The sequence below is a fragment of the Manis javanica genome, chromosome 8 (genome assembly GCF_040802235.1).
Source record: "Manis javanica isolate MJ-LG chromosome 8, MJ_LKY, whole genome shotgun sequence".
In the NCBI taxonomy this organism is placed as follows: domain Eukaryota; kingdom Metazoa; phylum Chordata; class Mammalia; order Pholidota; family Manidae; genus Manis; species Manis javanica.
Genome location: NC_133163.1, coordinates 122,841,500 through 122,847,499, shown reverse-complemented (window position 1 = coordinate 122,847,499; position 6,000 = coordinate 122,841,500). Strand labels below are relative to the sequence as shown.

The 6,000-nt window shown below is 53.9% G+C and overlaps 1 protein-coding gene across 4 annotated transcripts in view; it reads left to right on the top strand.

The window, feature by feature from the left end:
* Nucleotides 1-271: 271 nt before the first annotated feature.
* The window catches only part of SIN3A (SIN3 transcription regulator family member A), a 64,542-nt gene continuing 58,813 nt past the window's right edge, over nucleotides 272-6,000 (top strand). For 2 of the 4 annotated variants that reach the window (XM_017653231.3, XM_037010193.2), the window contains exon 1: nucleotides 3,249-3,394. The gene's annotated coding sequence lies outside the window, so the exon portion shown is untranslated. Of the gene's footprint in view, nucleotides 548-3,232; nucleotides 3,395-6,000 lie in introns of those variants that run through there. The other 2 variants (XM_017653232.3, XM_017653229.3) reach the window with 2 other exon arrangements.

Genomic DNA, 6,000 nt, shown 5'->3' with positions numbered 1-6,000 from the left:
GCGGCGGCTTCGATCCGCAGCTCCAGCTGATCGCCTTGCAAACATGGAGCTGCCTCCTTCCCCGCCCACCCCAAGGCGGTGGCGGCAGCTCCCTTCCCCTCCGCGGGCCGCGCCGTCGCCCGTGGATGGGGCTGGGGCGCGGGCGTATGAGCACGCCCACAAGGGGGTGGCCTGAAAGGGGCAGTGAAGGTCGGAAACTGGGAAAACAGTCTACACGCCTGGAATCGGGAAGAGGAAATGCATCAGCGGGCGGGGAGGGACGCGAGGGGCGCGCCTGTCAGCCGGGATGGCGGCCGCGGGCTGGGAGCCGGTACTAATCGCCGGGGTCGGGAGGGGCGACGCCAGGAGAGGAGGAGCAGGGGCTCGGGCCCACGGAAAGCAGGGCTGCCCCTGCCTCCGCTAGTCGGCCTAGCCTGTTTACTGTCTACTCCGGCGACGGCGGGCGCAACCGGCCGGGAGCGGGGACCTGAGGGGCGGGGCCTATTCCTCTGCCCTCTACCTCGGGCTCCTCCAGAGGATCCGCCTTCTCTTGTCTTCCACTGGCTGGGTGAGATTCCCTTTTTTTCCTTCTCGGTTATCGATTGGGTGAGACTCTTCCGAGCTCCGCCTATCGGAGGCCGGGCTGGAGTTTTAAGTTGCTACGATTTTTTTTCCGTAAAGGGCGGAGGGAGGATTTACCCCCACCCCCAACCCCGCAAAGGACGTCTGGAGCAAGGTCCCGCCCCTCGTCCTGATTGGTGGGCTGGATGTTTCCCCCCCCCCACTCCGGCGTAGCACGGTTGGAGGGGAAGTTCGCCAGTGTTCCCCGCCTCCTCTAACTTGTGTGCGCTCCAGGCACATGTGTGAGGCCCGCCCTCCTTCCGAACAGCCTCCCGCCCGGAAGTCTCAAGCGTGGAGCACTTGGCGGGGGCGGGGAAAGCCGAGAAGGTACACAATGATACCTCCAAGGCTGGAGGTCTGGTAGCCTTTGCGACAAAGTTAGGGGTTCATGGTGTGGAGTGCATTTGCGGGGCTTAGCTCTGGGGTTCTGCAGGGTTTGGGAGGAGGAGGTAGGATGTGTTTTTTGGGTCCGAGTACTAAAGTTCTAACCGTGCGCCCTGGCTATTTCGGCGCGCTTTGACTTCCCGGAGATCGCCCTGAGCTTAAGCTTAAGCTTGAGAACGCTGCGGACGCTGGTAGTGTGTGTTCTTCCCAGCGCAAAGGAGGCACTTTTGTCGGCTTCATCTAAAATTCTGAGGAACCTATAATTGGCCTGTGTTCCTTAGGCAAGATCCAGGGCGGTTCAACCCCTGTTGACAGAGAAGTCGCAAGTGGGAGAGCCATTGTGGCACCCAGTCCGCGAAGCAGAGGACCGCCCAGAGTAGTCCTCGGTCAGTTCTGCAGAAGTGCTGCTGCTTTGTGATTTAGAAGTTTGGCCCGGGGTTCGCTTCCGTCGCGGTGGCTTATTTTTAGAGCTCCTTCCTGGGGCAAGCTTGGCTCCCGGCGGGGCTGCTCACATCTGTTAGCTACTCACAGAGTTCACGGCTTGTTGTCTTGCCTTGCGGCTCAAAGCCATCCTTGGAGTCAGGCTCACCTGTTGCCAACCTTCGTTTCTTGCCGCCAGCGCTGGATTGCCAAGGAGTACAAGATAGGGCGTAGGAGAGAGTTCCTTGGAGCCTGCCATTTGGGGATTGACTCGGCTGTCTTGGGGGAGTAACCTTTTTACTGGAGAGCGGGAAATCTTTAGTCCCGCCCCCTCCTCTCCTGGCGTTCCGTGAGCGCCCCCCAAAGCAAGGTCAGTTTCAGTTCTTCACCCTATTTGGTGAATAAATAAAAGCAATCTAGGCATTGGAAGCATTTTTTCCCTGTGTGTTCCAGGCACTGTTACTTACTCAGAGAGGAGCTAGAGCCTGCCACTGCCACTCGTTACCAAAGGAGAAGGTGAACAGCCATTATTATCTTTTGTTCTCAACTATTCAATTTTTATCCTTTCTCTTAAGTGTGGGGATATGGTTCATTTATGCTGTGGCCTGTTTTGTCTCCGTCAATTCTTCGAGTCTGAGTATACCTCCAGATCCACCGTCGAGATCGCGAGCCTTTAGGCCTCTTGCTCCGCCTTCCAGAGACTTGCCAGGGCGGTGGCTATTTGGGCCCTGCCTTCATTTTGGTTATCTCCGCCCTCTTAGGACTGCATATTCAGGTTTAAGAAGTGTGGTGGGTATTTAAAGTGTGTAACCAACCGTAGCAAACCCTCGAGCTATTTCTTGGCTTTGGTCTCCAACCCTGACACTGTACTTACTGAAAGGAGCTGTCGGCTGCTTCGGATATTTGTATTTGCAAGGAGGCAGCATCCGGAAATGTAAATTGTGCAAGAGAGAACTGGATAGGAAGGATGAGGTTCTCTTTTCTTGTATGGGGGTCCCCCAGGATGGTAATGCTGCTGCCTCTCAAATCCGGGGCATCGCATTTCAGCTGCTGAGCGCCGCGCCACCTCCGGCCCCAGGCCCTGGAACTCTGAGCTTCAGTCTCTAGTGTAAACATTCCACAAAAGGGCTGCTAAGGTTCAGCCTCCTCGCACAAGGCGGAGTCATTCCCTTTCTAGACGGGCGCCATGGCCAATGGAGGCTTCTACCGGCGCCGAAATATCCAATCCGAGGGTTGGGGCGGGGCCTGGCCCCTCAGTGTGGTAGGAGGAGCCTGTCTCACGGACATTTCACCCCCACATTGGTTACCTACTTTCCTGGGGCAGCGAGAGCCAGAGGTAGCCTTCCAATGCGATGACTGGTGAAGGCGGGAGCCGACTTGGCCCTGTGGCTGAGACAGCACTGGGCGGGATATATGGGGTCTTCCAATGAGACGTGAAGAGCTCTCCTGTTTTCTCCAATGGTGGTGCGTCTTGGGGGTGGGATTTAGCAGTTCGTCTCCAATAGGCGGGGTTGAGTTAGGGAAGCTCCCCGCCAATAGGGGCGTGGAGAAGCTGAGTGGCTCCCCCTTTCCTCCCCTCCGGGGGAAGGGGCGGGCAGCCGGCATGCAGAACTTACCGATTGGCTAAGTCTTTGACGGGCGGATAAAGCGACCTGTGGCGGAGCGAAGTTGAGTCTTCCCTCTGCGGGGCGGACCTGGGGAGTGGGCGGGATTTCCCGGGTAACAGAGAAGCGGCCGCGGCGGTAGAGGCGGCGGAGACGGTTTCTTCATCTTTCCCCCCTCCCCTTCCCCCCTCGGAGTTTCCCTCCCTCCCTCCCTCCCTCCTTCCCAGCCTGGGCACCGGGGTCTGTGACTGCTCCGTTAGGGGAGAAGAGGCTGCCAGTCCGCTTCGGCGGGCCTGTGCCCCGCGCCGTTCTCAGGGCCTCCCCGCTGAGCTCAAGGCTCACGCCGAGAGGGACCCGCAGTGAGGAACGACCGAAGCAGCTTTGCGGTGAGAGCACGCTGGGCCGGGGTCTGGGCGGGGAGCTCGGTGGCGGCTAATGCCGGACTCGAGGCTGTGTATTTTTAGGGGGGGTGGGGGCTGACCTCCTCGGCTTCCCGTACAGCAGGCGGGCGGGAGGTGTGTGAATGTGTGAGGGGGGTGGGGGGCGGAGCGGGATAGCTATACGGGCGGGAGGGGGAGGAGAGCGTAGTCCCGGTGCGCGCGGAGGGGGCGGGCTCTCGCGCCGCCGCTCAGGGGCGGGGCCGGCGCGCGCGTGCGATTGTGGAGAAAGGGGCGGGGCCCGTCCTGAGCTAAGTGCAGTTTGTGGCCGACCCATCCCTCGTGTTCTCTCGGGTTGGGCGGGGCCTTGGCCGTTCTGCCGCGCTCTGCCCTGCTGGGGTTGGGGGACGAGTAAGGGGGTTCTCCCGCGTGTGGATTCGGGGCGCGGCAGGGAGAGGGCGTGAAGTCTCCCTTCCTCCGCCTTCTCGAGATCGGGTTGGCCGGAGGGGCCGTATGGAGCGGCAATGCCACTCCCCCTGGCCGTCCTCTCCCTTCCCCGGGTTTCCGCCTCCTTGGCAAGTGAGGCGGGCCCGGGATAGCACGCTGTCCTGAGACGGCTGGGAGTCGCGGCGCCTAGATCTGTCCCCGCTCTGCGTCTTCGTGGGGTGGGAGGTGCCCCGTCGATTGGGAGCTGTGGAGGTGTCATGCCTTTTGCCTGGGGCACGAGGGCCCAGTGCCAGAGCTGCTTTTGCTTTGCTTCTTGCAGCGTGGATGGCACGGTGCAGCTTGGAGAGTGGGAGCATGGTCACTGCCACTCTCTTCTTATAATTATTGGTGCTCTAGGTCCTTTCGTTGGAGTCTACGGTAGAGTAATGATCGTGCTGTGACCGTGCTTCCGCAGTGATGATGGTGGTGGTAGGGGCGGATAGATCCGAGACTTGAAAAGTGGGGACAACCTTTCCTGGAGTTCCCTTGCTGTTCAATTACGGTGCTGTACGGGGTGGGGCTTCCTTTGAGCCAATGAGGTGGTGGGTAGTTAGATTTGGCCACTGTTCCGGTGCCTTAGCTTCAACCAGAGTTAGCCATGAAAAAAAGGCTTTGGAAGCTCATAGAAAAGGAAGGGTCGGATTTACATTTTACTATTAAAGTGATCTACTTATGAAAGATGGTGATTTTTAAGAAGACCCAGACTGAATAAAATGCTCTGATTTCTTTTCTTGGATTTTTGAATACTTTCATTGTGCAGATGGTTCTGTATAAGCTTACTTTTACAAATAAGTAAGTTGTAGTTGACTTAACTGTAGGTTCTTGAAAAGTCTTCTCTTCTGGTTTTATGTAATTCTGTTAGAATATTGAGACCACGTCCTATTTGTATGCCATAAAGTGAGTGAGTGCTGTTGCTCAGTTTTATTACATAGAGGAGGGTGAAGTCCAGGTCTAGAGTAGTCTTTTGTATGTTTGACTTGTTATGTTGCCCTCCAGCCTGTATTGGGGAGTTGCGTTAGGACATTTCAGGCTTAATGAGCCATTTTAATTGAGGGTTTTGCTGTGACTTGATGCATTCTTTTAAGAGAAATTACTTAATTTTGATATTTTATGTGACATGAAATGAGTGCATTTATTTATACACCAACATCTGAATAAGTCCTTTGGCTGATCATCTCAACTGAAGTCAAATTCTATATTTGCACCTTACTCATTTGGGACTGAAAGCTTAGTGCCCTATGCTATATACTCTTGTGAGGGAGTAAGTCCCGCTTTCTCAGTTAAGGCATAGTCAGTGGCAAAAGTAGCTTTTTTCGTTTGATTAATGGTCGCTATAATAGAATTGGTGGAGACAGAAAACCTTTTTTTTTTCCCCTGATGCTATAAACTGACAAAGATAGTGAAGAATTTACCGTTGAGGAAAGTTTGATTAACACATAGTTGTTCCCACTGTTTGCTATGCTGTATGTTGGGAAACACAGAAGACCTAATTCATGCCCTTAAAAGAGTATGTTGTCTTGTGGTGCACCAGGGTCAAAAGTCTCACACAGGCTTTAAGGATTCAAGTAAGAGTGTGGTTATACTGTAAAGCTTTCTTAAATGCTTACCTCTCCCGATATTAGTTTTATGTACTATAGTTCTGTTAAAGACCTTAGATAGGCATTTTGTAATTAAAACATTTCGCGTAAAGTGTATGATTTTTCTCTTTTTTAATGAAGGAGGTATGTAGTAATTTGATAAGATTCCTGGCAAAGCATGGGCCTGTTTACATCTTCAGTGCAAACAGACAAGATACTAGAGAGCTGTGCAAGGCAAATAAATGTCAATGATTGTGGATTTTAGTTGAAATAAAAGATTATATTCGTGGTATTCAGTAATCTAGCACAGTGCTTTAAAAAGCTTTCTCACTTTTCTAGGTAACCCACTGACCAAAACTTTGTTAAGCTTTACCCCCCCAAAAAAGGTATTTATCTGCTTTTCCAAATTATTCCATCTCCTTGAATAAAAATAAGAGCTTACATTTATTGACCCCTCACCATGTCCCAGGCACTGAGGTAGGCACTACACGTTTATTAACCCATTTAATCTTCATGACAACCCTGTGTAGTGGGTACCTATGAAGTCCATGT